Source organism: Diceros bicornis, unplaced genomic scaffold, assembly GCF_020826845.1.
Source record: "Diceros bicornis minor isolate mBicDic1 unplaced genomic scaffold, mDicBic1.mat.cur scaffold_252_ctg1, whole genome shotgun sequence".
Lineage (NCBI taxonomy): Eukaryota > Metazoa > Chordata > Mammalia > Perissodactyla > Rhinocerotidae > Diceros > Diceros bicornis.
In genome coordinates this window covers 99669-119413 of record NW_026691130.1, presented here as the reverse complement: position 1 = coordinate 119413, position 19745 = coordinate 99669, and the positions used below count along the sequence as shown (strand labels likewise).

Below are 19745 nucleotides of genomic sequence, written 5' to 3'. Positions count from 1 at the left end.
TTGATTTTTTTCTCTGTTGTTTTTCTGTTTTCTTTTTCATCAACTTCTGCTCTTATTTGTTTCTTACGCTCACTTTGTGTTTAGCTTGCGTTTCTTGTCCTTATTTCTTAAGGTGGAAACTTAGGTCATTGCTTTGGTACATCGCATTTTCTCTAATAAAGGTGTTAAGTGCCATAAACAGCCTTCTAGATACTGTTTCAACTCTATGCCACAAATAATGACATGTTGTGTTTTCATTTTCATTCAGTAACAAATATTTCCTGATATCCTCTTTGACTTCTTCTTTGGCCCATTGCTTATTTAGAAGAGTATTATTTAATTTTCAATTATTTGGGGGATTTTCCAGACTTTTTTTCTGTTATTGATTTCTAATTTAGTTCCCCTGTCAGAGAACATGCTTTGCATAATTTGAATCTTTTAAAAGCTTATCTGATTTGTTGTATGTCCCAGGATATGGTCTTGGTAAATGTTTCATTTTGACTTTAAAAGGATATATGTGCTGCTGTTATTGGGTGGAGTGTTCTATAAATGTTATCACGTTTGTTGATAGGATATGAAAGACTTGAACAACATTTACTGATTTTCTGTCTCCTTGTTCTGTCAATTATTGGTAGGGGTGTGGAAATCTCCCATTATAATTTTTTGGATTTGTCTGTTTCTTCTTTTAGTTCCATTGTTTTTTGCTCCTTGCATTTTGAAGCTCTTTTATTAGGTACATAAATGCTTAGGATTGTTATGTCTTCTTGATGAATGGACTCCTTTATCATTATAAAGCGGTCCTCTTTATCCCTGGGAATATTCTTTGCTCTGAAGTCTACTTTGTCCAATATTAATGTAGCCAGATCTTTTGACTAGTGCTAGCATGGTCTATTCCCATCCTTTTACTTTTAGCCTGTTTGTGTCTTTATATTTAAAGTGTTTGTTTTTGTAGACAACATACACTTGGGTCTTGCTTTTTTATAGTTTGATGATCTCTGCCCTTTTTTTTTTTATTGTGGCAAAATATACGCAACATAAAAATTGCCATTTTAACCATTATAAGGTTTAGAATTCAGTGACATTAAGTACATTTACAATATTGTGAAACCATTGTGACTCTTCATTTCTGTAACTTTTTCATCATCCTAAACAGAAGCTCTATACCCGTTACACAATAATTCCCCGTTCTCCCTTCTCCCCTACCTTCTGTCTTATGAATTTGCCTATTCTAGGTACCTAAGATGAGTGGAATCATATAGTATTTGGCATTTTGTGTCTGGCTTATTTCACTTAGCATGTTTTCTAGTTTCATCCATGTTTAGCATATATCAGAGTTTCATTCCTCTTTAAGGTTGACTAATATCCCATTGTATGTGTTTATCACATTTTGTTTGGACACTTGGGTTATTTTTACCTTTTGACTGTTGTGAATAATGCTGCTGTGATCATTGGTGGACAAGTATCTGTATGCCACATCAATGCTTTGGGTGTATACCTGTGAGTGATTCCTGCTTTCATTTCTTTGGGTATATACCTATGAGTGGAGTTGCTACATCATATGGTAATTCCATGTTTACCTTTTTGAGGAACTGCCACACTGTTTTCACAATCTCTGCCTTGTAATTGGGGCATTTAGAACATTTACGTTGAATGTGATTATTGATATGGTTAGATTTAAATCTGTCATCTTACTGTTTGTTTTCTGTCTCATCTGTTTTTTGTTTCCCTTCTCCATTTCTTCTTCTTTTGGTTTAAGTATTTTTTATGATCTCGTTTTATCTCTTTTTTTAGCCTTTTAACTATTAATTCATTCAACCATCAATTTCTTCACTTTGTGTCCTTGGCTCATACAGTCCTCCATTCGTTAGCTTTCTGATCTTGGGAAAATGACTTAAACTCTCCTAAACTCTAAAGAACTGGAGCTTCTTGCATTACACCGCACTGCTCCCTACCATCTCTATCCTCTGGTCATTTCTGTATGAGAGCTGAAATAAGGCAGAGTGTCACCTTGTTTGACCTCAACTGGAACGTGTGTGTTGATAGACTGAAATTTTTCACTGCTCTGCTCATGTTTGCGAATGACCATGAGAATGCTGCAAATACTGATTTGGGATTCCAAAAAAATTTTAGTGAGTAGGTGAATTCACAAATATGAAACTTGTAAATAATGAAGATCAGCTATATATGTACCACCTAGGGTGGTTGTGTGGGTTAAATCAATTAATACAAGTTAAGTTCTTCAAACAATGCCTTAACACAGACTCATTTGATGTTTCAGAAATTTATTTGGTAAGTTAGTTTTTAGTAGTTTGTATGTCCAGGTATAAGTGAGGATATTTTTATGTCTAATTTTTGGTGACATTGCATAGTGTAGAATTGTGCTCTTTTCATGTGGTGAAATCCAGGTTTCCTACCCTGCTTTTTTCCTGTCACTCCACTCGTCTACTTCATTTAGTCCTTTTTTTTGCAAACATGCAGGTATGGCTTTAAGGGCAGGAAGGATTAATAATGAACAAAAGCGATGTTGCTCCCTGACCCTACATTCTGCTTTCTTCACTATGATGTTTTTTTTTGGAGCTGGCTACTACATTTTTTAGGCAGCTTTATTGAGATGTGATTCCATACCATACAATTCACCCATTTAAAGTTTATAATTCAGTGGGTTTTTTTAATATATTCGCAGATGTGTGTAACCATCACCACAGTAAATTTTAGAATATTTTCATCACCTCAAAAAGAAGCCTGAACCCTTCAGCTACCATCCCTTTATCCCCTACCCTGTTTACCCCATCCCTAAGCAACCACTAAGCTACTTTTTGTCTCTATAGATTTCCCTATTCTGACTTTCCTATGAACAGAATCATATAGTATAGGTTTTTTTTTGGCTGGCTTCTTTCACTTAGCATTATATTTTCAAGGTACATTTATGTTGTAATATATAATACAAAATATACCATTTTAACTATTTTTAAGTGTATAATTGAACAGCATTAAATATATTCAGGTTGCTTCATTTTTAAAATAAAGAGAAGACTATTTTTGATTAGATTTTTTACCTACTTTCTCTGTTCCCTCTCATAGAAATGTGTCTTTGAAAATTCTTTAAAGACACATTCAAAAGCATGCATGTGCTCATTCTTTCTACTCTCCACTTTTTCTAACATAGCTTGTAAGTATACGAGGCTTAAGTCTCATAGGTAATAATGTCCATGGCACATGATTTGTTTGTACAAGTAATGTTTCAAATGGTTATTCTTAAAAGGAACTACAAATCAAATATATTAAACTTGTTGATACTTTAAACTTCTTGATACTTTTAAGTTACTCCTAGTTTCTGCATATTTTGGGTTCACTTTATTATATCCAGTCTCTAAAGAGGTTTCTATCTGTTTTAAGAATATGGTACCTCTTTAAAAGACACAGTGAGTGAAAAGAGCAGGTAAGAAATATACTGTATGCTCACAGAGAAGGGTCTAGAGGCATACACATCAAAATACTGGTTGGCTATCCGTCAGAGATTGGCAAACTCCAGCCCTCTAGATTTGGCCTGTGAGCTAAGAATGGTTTTTACTTTTTTCTTTATTTTTTACTTTTAAAGGAAGATTAGCCGTGAGCTAACATCTGTGCCAGTCTTCCTCTATGTTGTATGTGGGTTGCCGCCACAACACGGCTGACTAGTGGTGTAGGTCTACGCCTAGGATCCGAACCTGCGAACCCTGGCCGCTAAAGCGGAGCATGCCAAACTTAAGCACTATGCAGGGGGCCGGCCCTGGTTTTTATATTTTTAAAAGGTTGTAAAAATGAAATAAAACATGAAAGAATATGCAACTGAGACCCTGTGTGTCCCGCACAGGCTAAAATATATATATTTACTATCTGGCCCTTTGCAAAAAACATTTGCCGATCCCTGGTCTAGGTATGATTGGGATTATGGGTAATTTTTATTTTTAAAATGGTTTGGTGAGTTCTTTTTTTATTTAGTACTTGTAATATTAAAATGGATCTTGCTTTAAAAAAAGCTATAATGTTCGTTTGGCTGGAAACAAATTACAGGGTTTAGAGTAGACTTGTTTAATCTTTACTCCTTTTGTTGCAGCACGATGAACTTGCAGATAGTCTTCCTTGTGCAGAAGGAGAGTTTATCTTCCTTCGTCTTGATGTTCTTCGTGAGGTATGTAGCAATAATCATTGGAATCAGCCCTCTAAAGCAGAGTGCCATTTCATAGCTTTCATGGCAGCATTCCTTTTTGGTTGTAGTATTTGGAAAGAGAGCTCACCATGGCCAGCCTACCGCTCACATTTGATGTCGAGAGGAGCACTGATGACTGGGTCTTCATGTGCTTCTTTGTGGGAAATGACTTCCTTCCTCACCTGCCGTCGTTAGAGATTCGGTATGTGTGTTTGTGTGGGTTTTTAAACTACTGTTGTAGCCTTCTTGCTTACAGTGCGTACTGGTCCTAATACATAATGTTTGTTTCCTGGTGGCATGGAAGGTGCAATTGACCGTTTGGTTAACATATACAAAAATGTGGTTCACAAAACTGGGGTGAGTTCATTCTTGAATAATTTCAAAACAGAAGTATTTGCTTTTATAAGAAGATTATTTTACATGTATTTTATCACTTACAGGGTTACCTTACAGAAAGTGGTTATGTCAATCTGCAAAGAGTACAGATGATCATGTTAGCAGTTGGTGAAGTTGAGGATAGCATTTTTAAAAAGAGAAAGGATGATGAGGTAAAGTGTTTCTATTGCAGTAGCTAAATTGCTCCTGTCTCTAATATGCTGTGATGATCCTGTGATTGTACTTTTAACCTCTTTGAATGCATTGTTATATTATTATAGTGTATCAAACGCCAGTGTAATCATGAGTGGCCAGTGCTTTGATTATTTTATAAAGGCTGTGATGCTTGCTGTGTGGAACTGTGTATTGCACACTGTGTGAATTGCACTGTAATTTTTTTCTCTCTTCATAATCCTGATTAAGATAAAAATCCAAACACGTGTCTGATCAACGGGATGTGAAATGAGGGTTCCAAGACTGGGAGAATGCTGGGAATGAACTAGTGGATGCCATGTTTTATAGGAAATGTTGATGCTGTGGAAGTCAGGTGAAGACCTAGAAACTCTGTACTCTGGTAGTGGAGTGTAGGGGCCTCTGGGTTAGATAGCATCAGTCTAGGCAGAGGGTTGAAGCTCTGAGTAAGCAATTAAACATAAAAGAAAGAAATAAAATAATAAAGCACTTGGAAATTGATGACATATGATGGAGTGAGTGCTTAGGTGAGAAGTCCAGTCTGGCTTGGACAGTTGGGAGTGTGGTTGGGCCGTTCATGAGACAGCAAGCAGTGGGGGTAGAGCAGGTTGGGGTGAGGACAAGGTAGAAATTGAGGTTCAGTTTGGAGATACAGAGTTGGAGGTGTCACAGGACACCTGAGAGGAGAAAAGTCCGTGAAGCAGTTAGATGGATATGTGTAAAGCTCAGGGCAGAAGTCTTTTGGAAGGAGATTTGAGAACATTAGCAGAATACTTCACGTCATGAGTGTGAAGTTGAAATCCCTGGAGCTTTGTATGGAGTTCAAGTGCCTCCAACAGAAACCTTAATAAGCATAGATGTTAAGGAGAAAGGGGAGTCAGTTCTAGAGAGGTGGGAGGAAATCCCTGAAGAGATGAGAAGCCACTGGTGCTGCCGGAGGCGTCAGAGTGAGATAGGCCCCTAGTCCATGGCCAGGGGTTCAGAGGTCCTGAAGAGTTAGTGGGGTGGAGGGGCAGTAGCCTGGAGGCAGAGTAGGTTGCAGGGTGATTGTGCAAGAGTGGCAAGGGAGGCAAGCAGTGGGTAAAATGAGCAGATAGTAGCTTTTTAGAAAGAGAGTGAAGGAAATCCTTTTAGAAACTGATTTTATAAAAAGTCATATGGCTATTTTGAGCAAATAGCAACATAATAATATTGCTACATTGCTTCATTATCTCCTAACAGATTAAAACATGTCATTGCATCTGACAAGATTTTATATTTTCTTCAGCTTTGTATGCTATAGCTAGTGATCTCTTTTTTAGAACCTTGGGTACCATTTTATATAACAGTGTGAGTAGACTGTAAGTGTTCTTTTTAAAGCCTTTGGTACTTGGTAATGTTCTGTGATGGCAAGAATTTTTCACATGTAAAATTTAAATAGCATAACTGACTTTGTCTAGGATATCAAATGTCTATCAGGGCAGCCATTTTTAACTAAGCCTTCAACAATTATGGTGGCTCCACCTGACCTGCTGCCATTTATGCTTAAGAAAAAACTACACATATGGTGTAGTACTTGGTGTAAAAGCCTCACGTTAGAACAGTCCTTTTATGTGGTTTTAGGTTACTCTGTACTATTAAGTATTGGTGATATTTGCCATTAGAGTGGGATGTATGGGATTTGATAGATACCAGAGTGCTTCAGATTTGAGTAATAAAGTTTCCAGCTGGCCTGGCAGAGAGGGCATTTTAAAGCTTTGAATCGTTTTTGGTATCCCTGACATCATATGATGTTTGTCAGCATGGTTGGACATCGGGGAAATTTATGAACCCTCAGAAATTCAATATAATAGTATCTAGGTGTGTGTATTTTCCCAGGAAGTGTGTCTCCGGCTTTTGACAGACTTCCAAAGAAGTTCATAGCACACAAAAATTAAAGATCAGTAAAGTCCAACCAGGTGTACCTATTTTGCTTATGTGTAACTACCACCCTTAGAAATAGGTATTTAACTGACCAGCAGAATACATGGTAAAAGAGGAATACATCAATATTTATTATTAAAATTGAGCAGTTAGGTCAGAAATATGATGCTTTTTATTTTATGAGCTTTGATGTTTGCCTTTTGTCTTGCAAATCTTCTTCATTTATTCAGCATATATTTATTAAGTGTTTACCGTGTGCCAAATAGTATTCTGAGTGTTACTGATACAACAAAAAACAAAAGAAAAAAGCAGACAAAAATTCTTGACCTCATGGAGCTGATATTCTTCCGCGGGAGATGGACAATAAACACAAAAACTAAGTAAAGTGTGTAATGTGTTAGAGAGTGATAAGTGCTGTGAAGAAAAAAGCAGATGAGGAAATATCTGGGAAGGTGGACATGAGGACATTGCAGTTCTAGAAAAGATGACTAGAGAAGGCCTCACTGACAGATGACTTTGAAGGATATGAGGGAGTAATCATGCAGGTGTTTGCCGGAAGAGCATTTCAGACAGAAGGAATAGCCAGTGCAAAGGCTCTAGGGCAGGAGCTTACCCAGGATGTTCAGGGAACAGCAAGGAGCCAGTGTGGCAGGCACAGAGGAAGCAAAGGGGAAGTAGTAGGGGTAGGAGAGGAGGTCAGAAAGATGATGGAGGGCCAGATCTGGTAGGACCCTATAGGTCATTATAAGAACTTGAGCTTTCACTCTGCATCAGTGGAGGGTTTTGAGTATAAAAGTGACAAGATCTGACACATATTATAAAAGGATCACTCTAGCTGCCCTGTTGAGACTAACTGTGTGGAGGCAAAGATAGAAACAGTGAGCCCAATTAGACTCTTTTGCGATAATCCAAGGGAGCCAACGTGGTGGCAGTGGAGATTGATAAGAGGTAATTGGATTCTGAACATGTTTTGAAGGTAAAACTAGTGGATTTGGCTGGTGAATTAAATGCTAGGGGTGAGAGAAGGAAAGCTATTAAGAATGACTCCAAAGCATTTTGTCTGAGCAATTGAAAAATGGTCTGAGCTACTGTGATAAAGAAGACTGGGAGGCACAAAGCTAGGGGTGGGGATGCCATTTGGGGCATGTGAAGTTTGTACACCCAAGTGGAGATGTTGAGTGGGGAGAGGTCCTGACTGGGGAGTCATCAGCACGTAGATGGTGTTTAAAGCCGTGAGACTGGATGATCACTCCCATGAGAGTGAGAGGTCCAAGTACTGGGTGAAGAGGAACGCCAATATTAAGGTGTTGGGAAGTTGAGTGAAGGCATTCAGCAAGAGTGAAAGAGGAGAACCAGGTGAGTGTAGTGTCCTGGAACCCAAGTGAAGAGCACGGATCAAGAAGAAAGAGTCACGGTCAGATACGGACTGAAAACTGAGCAATGGATCTCACAGTCTGTGGGTCATTGGTGACCTAGATAAGTTTAAAGATGGGGCAAAAGCTTGATTAAAGAAATTGGTGGTTTTGCTATCTTAGGAGGTTTTAAGGTCGTCAGTCACCATGTATCCAGCATTCAGCCCGTCTCCTGGCACAAAGCACAAATTTCAGATCTCAATAGGGTATTATATTGCAGGTGGCAGTACTGACTTGGAAGTGATGGAAGTGCAGCTGCTGGTAGAATGACAGTCAGTACAGGACCTGCTGGCCCCTGTTTCAGTCCACAGCAACAGCCATGGCCACCGTAGCTGTCGTTTCAGTGCCTTGATGCTCACAGAAACTTGGGCGTGGGAGGAATGCTTTCTGGGGTAAAGGAGGCCTTTGAGTGGCCCAAAGTAAGTGGGGAGTTACTTATTTGTATCTTCTCCGTATTGGTGGGCTACTTGCTCCAGGATAAAACAGAGGGTCTTTGTTATGACTCTTGCATTCTTTCCTGAAATGATATCAAAAACTATCTGAAAAAAATTAAGAGGAATAATTAAATTGTATCTAAACTCAATTTAGAATGCTCTCTGTCTATCTAAAGTTCTGATAAGCAACACTTTGAACATATAGTCCATTGCCTAGTTTAATTAGTTACGTTTCTGGGGTCTTCCTTTAAAACTTTGTCTCCCAAATCATTCCTGGTAATGTTTAACTCTTACATTTTTGTGTAATTATTTGACAGAATATGTGGATTTTATACTTTTAGGACAGTTTTAGAAGACGACAGAAAGAAAAGAGAAAGAGAATGAAGGTGAGTTTTAATTAATTTCATCAGATTGGCAATAACATACATTTACAATTTGGGAGGAAGATAGCTTTTTATTCCTTATCCAGTAGTTTGTTAGGGACATAATGTCTACCCAGCTGCCTCTTACCTGGAGAAAGAATGCTGGTGTCAGTTTTAAAGAAGTCCTTTCTAAGCTCTAGAGTCTGAGGGGATACACTTGATGGGCCAGAGGGGCCGGGTAGCACTTAGCTATTTGAATTTTTTACGGTAATTGGGTATTGTTTTTGTAATAAAAATAGTTAGCTCTTTGTATCTTCTTGAAAGTTACTGCACTCTGTCTATATCCTTGTCAGGTTACTCTTCCTAGAACACAACACTCGAAACTTTGTTGTTTCTCTGCTCAGAAATTACCAGTGACTCCTTAGTTCCCGCAGAATCCAGTTCTATCTTAGTCTGGCGTGCAGAGCATACTATGATCTGGTCAAGTTCTCACCCTGCTTTTCCCCAGTTGTCTTCTAAATATACCAGGTCCCTCCTGACTCAGAGCATTGCCTTTGTTTGGTCCCTCTCAATGGGTTTCTGACTTCACGGCTCCCTCCCATCTTACGTTTTCCACGAGGCCTCCCTATTGCTTCCGCTTGTAATCCAGGTTGAGCAGTCCTTCCTTTTAACTCGAGTGCTTCTCGCTTGTGATATTTGTTTGCTTAGTTAATTGCATAACACTTTATAGTCACTTAACTTCTTAAGTTTTTGTTTTTCTTGTCTTCCTTACTGGATTTTAAACAAATGGAGTTTGGGGACTACCTTTTATTATTATGTTTTATTAGAATCGAGCAATTTCAGGAACCTATAAGGGAGAAAAGTAGAGTTATTTATTGTTGCAGGTGGGTTCAAAACCACTTAGATAGGGAAGGGCATGTTTGATGTCTACCTTATGTATTATTATTTTCTTTCAGTCAGTGTCTATTTAAAAAATATCTTTTATCAGTCAGCCATGACTGTCACCTACTGTAGCTATAATCATAGCTCTAACTAATTGGAAACAAAGAGTTAAATTCCATCAAGATGAAGGATAAATAGAAGTTGTATTTCCTAAGTATAAATCAAACTCTTGGCTTATTTTTTTACCTTAATAGTTATCTTTATTTGCCTAAAATTGTGTCTTGAATGCGTTTTGAAATTGTAAGTGAACATAAGGGAATAACCTAATGAGATTTGAATAGCTTCTATGTATCAGAAAAGTGTATTATATGTACTTTTATAGCAGAGTTATTAAATATTACAGACTATTGTTTACAGGGTAAGTTACCATCAAATCAAACTGTAGACAACCCTGTAATGTTAACGGAAATCCATTTCGTCTTTAAAGAGCTTACAGCAGGGACTCTTTTCCATTGCCTTCATTTCTTCCTGTCATCTAACTGTGTTGTGATTTAATTTTAATTTCTACATTCATTTCCATTTATGTTAGAGAGATCAACCAGCTTTCACTCCTGGTGGAATATTAACCCCTCATGCCTCGGGTTCAAGAAATTCACCAGGTTCTCAAGTAGCCAGTAATCCGAGACAAGCAGCCTATGAAATGAGGATGCAGAATAATTCTGTAAGTAACTTATTTTTATGTAGCATTGAAGAGTGGTGACTTTCAGATGCCTCTTACAGTTGTGTGTGAATTTTATCACTTAGCCTGGAGTTGTTTTGTTTTATAGTTTTTCTCAATTTCTTTTGCCTTGAGATATTTTGAACTCTGTTAAATCCTTATTAATATGAAAATATCTAAATGATGTGAAAGAAAAGAACATACATGTAAATGTGGATAGCTAAGTGGCTGCAGTGTTTCTCTAATGCAGTGGGGCCACAGTGCTTCCTGCTTCCCCAAAGGTACTGGGTGGTGATGGTGCTAGAAGCATGACAGGACATCCAAATGTCTCATAGCTAGAGCAAGAGAAGAGGGTGGTTTTGCTGCCGTATTTCCCCTTTCCTCCCAGGGATCAGTTATGGGCATTTTGCAGGATAGTATTCCTCAGTTTGTCAAATACAGGTACTCCTCACTGCCTAAACTCTCACTCTCCAACTCAGACGTGGAATATATCTGAATACATATTTTAAGGTAGCTCTCATTATCCACATTTTTTTTAGAGCTCTTTTTTTGTTGCTGGGAAAGATTTGCCCTGAGCTAACATCTGTTGCCAGTCTTCCTCTTTTTTTCCCCCTCCTCAAAGCCCTAGTACCTAGTTGTATATTCTTGTTATAAGTCCTTCTAGTTCTATGTGAGCCGCCACCTCAGCATGGCTACTGTCAGACAAGTGGTGTGGTTCTGCGTCCAGGAACCGCACCTGGGCTGCCAAAGTGGAGCGCGCCAAACTTTTTTGTGAGGGAGATCAGCCCTGAGCTAACATCCGTGCTAATCCTCCTCTTTTTGCTGAGGAAGACCGGCTCTGAGCTAACATCTATTGCCAATCCTCCTCCTCTTCTTTTTTTCCCCCAAAGCCCCAGTAGATAGTTGTATGTCATAGTTGCACATCCTTCTAGTGGCTATATGTGGGACGCGGCCTCAGCACCCTGGACAAGCGGTGCGTCAGTGCACGCCTGGGATCCGAACCCGGGCCGCTAGTAGTGGAGCGCACGCACTTAACCGCTAAGCCATGGGGCCAGCCCTGAGCGCGCCGACCTTTAACCACTAGGCCATCAGGGCTGGCTCGGTTGCTCCCTATTTATAAACTCAGGAACTGAATGGATTTGCCTCATGGTATTCCTCCTTATTTGAACGTTGTAATCCAGACTGCAGAAGCAAATCGTCTCAGCCAGCAAGGCTATGCTCTATTCAGTAGCTTCCTGTAATGGCAGCAGACCGTGAGCTCAGAGCACCCGGCAGGGCAGCAGCAGGGGTAAGGGAACAGACCGTGAACTAATGTACACAGACAAAAGGTAATCAAAGCTGTTGCTTGTTTCAGGCTAGTAGGCACGAGAGAAAGAGAGAGTGTGGTAGAGGGAGGAAAGATGTTATATAAGGTACAGTATCCTATGTAAACTTTTGCTATGATATATCCAAGGGTATTACGTAAGTTGGGATATTTAAATTTCATTATTCTAATAGTTATCCTATTGATGCTCAAATCCTTTATCACAAGGCAACCCTATATGTGAAATTTTTGCCATATCATGAGACTGGTTGAATTTATATTCCCATAAATTCACACTTAGAAGTTTTAGGACCTTAGATTAGGAATTTGGAAAGAGATTTTGCATCTTCTGAGAGAAGCGGCTGGGGTTTCTGTTGTGTTTTTGTTCTGTTTTTGCTTTCTTGTCTTATTCCTCACACCATTAACAGAGTGGGCTATGGAGAGTCAGTGAAAGGTTTTGCAGTGAGATGCTTGTGTAGAATGGAAAAAGCTGATGTCCATCATTTAAGATTATAGTGACTACCGTCCTCACAGAATGAACTGAGAGTGACTAGTATTGCTAAGACCACGTTGATGATAAAATGCTTTTTTCTTAATCTCAGGGAGGCAGGTAGGTTTAAACTTTGCCAGCTATGATTGCTTTGAGAAAGATTCCAATATTCAGGCTCCACAGGATTAGACTATATTGATTAATAATGTCTGCCATGGGAATAGGAATGGGGAGATTGGTGATTAGGTTGCTTATTTGATCCTGTCTTAATTCTCCTTGACACAGTTATTTCTACTGGAATCTTTGCATAGAGGAGTTTTCATCTAGAATGTGTTGAATTTAAGGAAATCATGAAGCCAAATGACCAGTTTATTTAAAGGAAGGCTTTACAGTTATGGATTTTTGCTGTGTTATTTTTTCTGAGCTGTTTGGGTGTGCTGGGCTCCAGTGCTTGACTGGTATCTACTGATGGTCAACATGGTTAGTGTTTTATTAGATAGCTTCTGTTTCCTCATAAATATGTTTTTAAATTTTGCATTCTGAAGTGTAGTTTCATTATATTTGCGACCATTCTCAGTTTAATCAACTTTGATTGCAAAAACAGCTTTTTAAAAAGAAATTTGAATGAATTGGTATGACTCTGGTATGTTTAGGAAAGAATATTTCTGAATACTTTTGTTAGTAGAGATAGAGCAGAAAAGAGCAGCAGATCTTTAGCATTAAAGAGCAAACAACTTCTTTTCTTCTTTTCTTCCCTTGAAGGTATATTATTTTTGTTGTCTAAAGATAATTTATATCTTGTTTGTGAATTTGGGAAAGATTGCTTTGTTTACAACTTCTCTGTACTTAGATGATTGACAGGAATATCACTCTCCTAATTTAATCCAAATGGATTAGTGTTGTTTAAAAACTAATAGGGATGACTTCCTGAATGGTTAACCACCATGCACCAGGCAGGCAGCTTTGATGGTTTACATATATTGTTTCATTTACTCCTTGCTATAACCTGTAAAGAGATAGAACATTATCGTCCCTGTTTGAAGTTGAGGCTGACAGAGGTTAAATAAATTGCCCAAGGCCATACAGCTGGTAAAGATTGGACTTGGTATTTCAGACTCAGATGTGTCTGACTGAAAATACCCATCTCATTTTCCAAGTACAACAGTGCCTTCCTGGATTTATTTTTATTCTTTGTGGTTTGTTTTTTTTTTGTTGTTTTTTTTTGGTGAGGAAGATTGGCCCTAAGCTATCATCTGTTGCCAATCTTCCTCTTTTTGCTTGAGGAAGATTTGCCCTAAGCTAACATTTGTGCCCGTCTTCCTCTATTTTGTATATAGGTGGCTGCCAACGAATGTTTTAGGTCTGTGCCTGGGAACTGAACCCGGGCCGCTGAAGCAGAGGGCCCCAAACTTAACCACTAGGCCACAGGGCTGGCCCCTGTTTTCTTTTTTCTTTTCTTTTCTTTTTTTTGATAGTATTAGCCATACAGTATCATGAATAAAATTGATATTATACATCTATTAAAGGAAAGTGTTGTGAGCTCTATGTGAAATATAGTTTTGCTTTGTTGTAACTTTTCTTGGCCTTTGGTGTGAACTACCTTCATGCTGAGGTTTTAGTTACAGTATCATTAAAATAGGCTCCTGAGTTCTCGATTTAAAAATAATTTACTTGAAATATCTAATATACTGTGAATAACAGAAGAAAAACTTTACCATGAAAACATTTTCTGCCACTTCGGTTTTTGGTCATTTAACATTAAAGTTGCAGAACATATTAATTTGTGTGTGTGTGTGTGTGTGTGTGTGTGTGTGAGAAAGATTGGCTCTGAGCTAACGTCTGTTGTCAATCTTTGTCTTTTTGCTGAGGAAGTTTGGCCCTAAGCTAACATCCATGCCCATCCTCCTCTATTTTGTATGTAGGATGCCACCACAGCATGACTTGCTGAGTGATGTGGAGGTGTGCGCCCGGGATCTGAACCTGTGAACCCCGGGCCGCTGAAGCGGAGTGTGTGAACTTAACCACTATGCCACCAAGCTGCCCCTAATTTTTTAGTTAAATATTAAAATACTTTAGGGTGCTACTATGTTCATTGAGTTAGGTACAAAGGGAAGATAATGGTAAATTTAAAGTGGTATCCAAGTCTTTGAAATAATAATAAAAGCTGCATTTTTCTAAGATGACTAATAGATTTTATTTGTACAATGAATTTTAAAACAACATGTATAAAATAGTTTAACAGATATCTGGCGGAGTCTCATTAAACTGTTGCTTTCTAGAATGGTTGTACTAGGTTGAACCACTTACATCTAACTTTATTCTCACCAGCATTGAGTATTTTATGTATTAATTTATATACATATATATATATTTTTCCCCTTACAGCTTTGTTAGTTAATTGGTGGAAAGTGATCACAAATTCATAACACGAGGGAACCACCAAAGAGAAAAAATGTTCAAGTCCTATAATTAAAAAAAAAAAAATCTATGAAATTAAGTTTTTCTTATTTCTTCTGAAGCAGTTTTTACCCTAATGTTCAAATTCTTTTGAGTTTAAGCGTAGGAGGCTTGGTACTATATTATTCTTTTTTGGAGAGGTGGAGTAGGCCAAGATCAGTCTTTATACTTTCTAAATATATTTACCATATCTATTTAATAGCTTTAAAAAAATGTATTACTGTGAAGCATGGTGGTAACAGTAGTTGGATGTAACTTCTTATGTGAAATGAATAATTAAATCCTTCCTCTGTAATGTCCTAATTGTCTACAGAGTCCTTCAGTATCTCCTAATACGAGTTTCACTTCTGATGGCCCGTCTCTGATAGGAGGAATTAAGCGAAAAGCAGAAGACAGTGACAGTGAACCTGAACCAGAGGATAACGTCAGGTGAAGCTATTTTTTGGTAGCACTTTGTTAGCAAATTGCTGAAATAGATGCCGTCTAATGAATGCTATTTAGCTTAGAGCAGCAGTGCCTTCAGATGCTTGCCTGTGATCTTTTTATCCACCAGTAATTAATGTGGAGGGTTAGGGTAGTCAGTAAATTCCAGTGAGATGTGTAAGCTATAGCTGTTAAACCTAAGTATCTAGATTAGTATGCATGCTGGTTTTCGTCCTCCAAGCCACTTTTCCCTCTGAGACGAGGCACTAGATTGGCTAGACATGAGGTGTTCAGCTCTATGTGATCTGAATGTTACTGTTATGTGATTAAATTTTCAAGCTGCTTAACCCAGAAAGTTCAGTTACATTTGGTTACTTGATATAGTTTGTTTTAATCATCTCAATTGAAAAGTTTCTTCTTTAAAATGAAATATGCAAAAGGCTTTCGGTTAAGAGAGAAATGTATTTTTAAAAACCACGAACTTGCATATGCACAACTATATTTCATGACAGAGAAGTTTCCCATTAGCTATATACTTAAAATTTATAGTCTGAAAATTGGAGTCTTTAATTTATACAGAAGTTTGAGATCATTATATAATAAGATTAACAGCTTCTTGTGTGATTAAATCTGAATTTGAACCCTGGGCTCAAGTGCAAAGGGCCAACAACCTCAATAATTGTAACTCATTTAGAATTTTGCAAAATGATTTATTTCAAAGTTAAACAGTAGTGGTTCACAGCTCATGCTTCTTTTATAGGATGTGGATGATGTGTTTGTATTTATGATTAGAAACTTCAGAAGTGTGATGTCTGGTTCTGTATTTTCCCAACATCTTTTGATGTCAGATTCAGAGATCTGTGGTGACTTGTGATTGAGCATTTACCTGATCTGAGTTTTTATCCTCTGCTTCTGCAACTCTTGGAGTATATTTTTTTGTTTTACCATGTAGCCATCATGATCAATATCAGCTTAATAGTTAACTTGATTTTTTTAGTACTTTATTGTTTAATTTTGGTGCTGAAGATAATCAAAGTAGAATTGCTTCTATCAAGAAATGCTTGGAGTTCTTAGCATTTATTTCATTAATAGTTTCTGTAAAATAGTGATATTCAACATTATGGATAGAAGATATTTCTCCTAATTGATGTTCTGTAAATCTTTTGCGTGGGGGCAAAGTTAAAATTGGTATGGTGTAGGGGCCGGCACGGTGGCACAGCAGTTAAGTGTATGCACTCCGCTTCGGCGGCCTGGGGTTCGCAGATTCAACCGCTTGTCAACCCATGCTGTGGCGGCATCCCCTATAAAGTAAAGGAAGATGGGCATGGATGTTAGCCTAGGGCCAATCTTCCACAGCAAAAAGGGGGAGGATTGGCATTGGATGTTAGCTCAGGGCTGATCGTCCTCAAAAAAAAAAGTAAATTAAAAAAATTGATATGGTGTATTCTGAAACATGACTGCAATTAATTAGTAAGATCTGGCACATGGTAGAAAAGAGCCCTTAATGGAGAATCATCCTGATGTTCTTGATCGTTCTTGATTTTTTTTAGTATTCTTTGGCATCTTTAAATCTTTCAGAGATTGAGAAATGAGTACTTAAAAAAATAAAAAATACTTTGAGTGAAAATGTGGTTTTTCACATTGTATTTTCAGTGATTAATGAAAATTTAGTGAATTGATGACCTCCTTCTAAGTTTTACCAGAACGTGTGTGTGTGTGTGTGTCCGTGTCCTTCACTTATGCCAACAACGCTTTGCTGAATGAGGGAGAAGGCCCAAGGATAGGGAGAGTAGGTATATACATAATTTCTGCCTGGCTTCTAGATTATTCTTTTTCAAAAAAGTAATTTAGTTGACTTTCTTTGTGTAATTTAGATATACTTTAACAAACTGAGGAACTTGAACTATATAAAATATCTTCAGTATTTGCCTCTTAAAACGTAGTTTTAGAATTGTTCTACAATCAAAAAAACATGTAAAACAGTATGAAAATCTGAGCAAACAAGTGTTGTGTATCTACTTTAATAAATGATTATTCTCTTTTTTTTTTACTGTAGTTTTGTAATGATCTTTCTAGAATCAGTGTTTGAGTTTTTAACGTTTAACTATCTTTAAGTTGATAATAAATCCTGTGAAAGTGGACTTTTTAGAAATAATTAAATGAAGCTATGTTAATATTACTGTTTAACTCATTTACATTTTACCTGGATATTAAGTATAAATTGATTTGGATGATAAATTGGTAGCTAGTTACTGAAAGTGTATTAATTCAACATGAACTGGCTTTGCCTGATTTTTAGGCTTTGGAAAGCTGGTTGGAAGCAGCGGTACTACAAGAACAAATTTGACGTTGATGCAGCTGATGACAAATTCCGTCTTAAAGTTGTACAGTCTTACGTTGAAGGGCTCTGCTGGGTTCTTCGATATTATTACCAGGTACAAAATGAATATTTTCCTCTAAATCTCTAGTTAATCACTTTAAGAAAATAGTTATTTCTATAATAGTGTGTTGTTGAGCTATATTGTGAAATTGAACCCAGACTCATATTTTCAAGCTTCCTGTAAAGAAGTTCATTACTTTAAATAAGATTTGTTTGTAAAGCCTTTGAAGCTCCTTAGGTGTTAATATATAAACGAAGCTAATTTTTGTTATGCTAAAGAATTTCAGCATTAAATAGTGTGGTTGAGAGTACTTGGTCTTTAAAATTAGTAAAGTTTATTGTTTTGTTTAATTGGAATAAAAAATAACAGAGTAACTAATACACAGTCGCTAAATGACTAAACAAAGGACAAAAGCCTGGAAAATAACTGGTAAGAATTTGAAAGGAATTTGAAGGATCCCATTTCCTCCATATAGTGTAGTGATGTTACATGAAGTGCATTCTCATTGGAGTAATCTGTATCTGACTTAAAGCTTTTGATAAATGAGATGTCAGATTGGTGAGAGATTAGGCGGACATATAGGGGATTGTAGCACTGATAATACCTGGTTTCGTGCTTGGGGAGTGAAGCAAATTTGATGTGACTTGGGAATAGGTGAAGTTTTTTGGAAAGTAGAAAGTAATTTAATACACTAAGTATCAATTGTAAAATATTCTCATTTCGTGTTTTACTCCGACCCTCAACATTTTTCTCCCCAAAGCTCCCAGTACCTAGTTGTATATCCTAGTTGTAAATCCTTCTGGTTCTTCTGTGTGGGACGCCGCCTCAGCATGGCTTGATGAGCGATGAGTAGGTCCGAGCCCAGGATTCAAACCGGCGAACCCTGGGCCGCTGAAGTGGAACGTGTGAACTTGACTGCTGTGCCACTGGGCTGGCTCTGACCCTCAGGATTTTAATTCACTAGGCGCAGAGTCAAAACTCATTTCAGGAAGGCTTCTCTTTTCTTTGAGTATAACTTACTGTTTTTTCTTTTTGCTTGGTTTACTTAAATATTTTTAAAGTAAAGAGAAAGTTGTCACATGAAAATATAATAGGGAATTGTAAAATGAAACTTTGGGCTCTTTTACGCTCAGTCACTCTTCTAGTGATGTCCCTTACCCACCTGTACACTCAGTGAGTGTCAGCTGCAGTTGTTCTTCATTTTATGTGATGATAGCAGCTCTCGAGTTGGAAAGAAATGTCACCAATCACATTTTAAGGATAAAAATCTTCACCAAATTGTGTTTGTTAATATAAAGTTTGGTATTAACTACTGATTATTAAAGATGCTTTGCAGTATTTTTTAAATCAAGGAGCCGTTGATACGAAGTAAAAGTTTAGATTCAATCCAAACATCTTTTAGGACTCATGGAAAAAACTTAATATATGGAATGTATACCAAAAGTCATATGTTTTATCAGTAGAATATTATAGGTTGATAGTTTAATTTTTTTGTCTTTACCGTGTCCATCATTAACATAGATTTGTTTTTGTTGTTGTTGTTTGTTTGTTTTTACTGATTTTAGGGCTGTGCTTCCTGGAAGTGGTATTATCCATTTCATTATGCACCATTTGCTTCAGACTTGGAAGGTATTGCAGACATGCCTTCTGATTTTGAGAAGGGTACTAAACCGGTAAGCTTGAGTATTTAGAGCCATAACATTTGTAGAATTTTGGCTTAGATAAAAATTGTGTCTTATCTGAAAATTTTTTTCTTTCTTGCAGTTTAAACCACTGGAACAACTTATGGGAGTTTTTCCAGCTGCAAGTGGTAACTTCCTACCTCCATCATGGCGGAAGCTCATGAGTGATCCTGTGAGTGTCTTAGTTTTTGAGTGTGTTGATAACTGGATTTTTGTCGTACATTTTGCTAGCACTAGTCACAATTGCTTTTGCATCTTATAGTTACAATAGTGAAGTCCAGAAACAAAGTAAAAGTATTTGGATTCTTCTGTATATTTTTTACTACTTTTTTTTTTCCTGCTTTCCTTGGCCATCAGTACCCTACCCAGTAAATAAAATTGATATGTGTTTGGGAGAAATTCTTCTAACAGTCATTTTGTTCTCAGCATACCTGTAAGTCATTATTTTTATTGGTTCCAGCCATGTGTGGTGGGTACCAGAGCATGAAGGCTGGTTTACCTGCAGTCACCGCTGCGTGTGTTTTGTGTCCTAGCTAGAAAGAGTGACACCCAGCTGAGAAGTAG

The 19745-nt window shown here is 37.5% G+C and overlaps 2 long non-coding RNA genes across 2 annotated transcripts; both read left to right on the top strand.

Moving 5' to 3' along the window:
* Positions 1-4456: 4456 nt before the first annotated feature.
* LOC131402752 (uncharacterized) lies at positions 4457-15052 on the top strand. Its single transcript, XR_009218940.1, has 5 exons — positions 4457-4525; positions 4609-4716; positions 8825-8869; positions 10317-10448; positions 15009-15052. It is a non-coding gene; the product is annotated as an uncharacterized LOC131402752 (long non-coding RNA).
* A 2421-nt stretch (positions 15053-17473) lies between these two features.
* Positions 17474-19414, top strand: LOC131402750 (uncharacterized). The gene is made up of 3 exons (XR_009218938.1): positions 17474-17553; positions 19065-19172; positions 19264-19414. It is a non-coding gene; the product is annotated as an uncharacterized LOC131402750 (long non-coding RNA).
* The last annotated feature ends 331 nt before the right edge of the window (positions 19415-19745 follow it).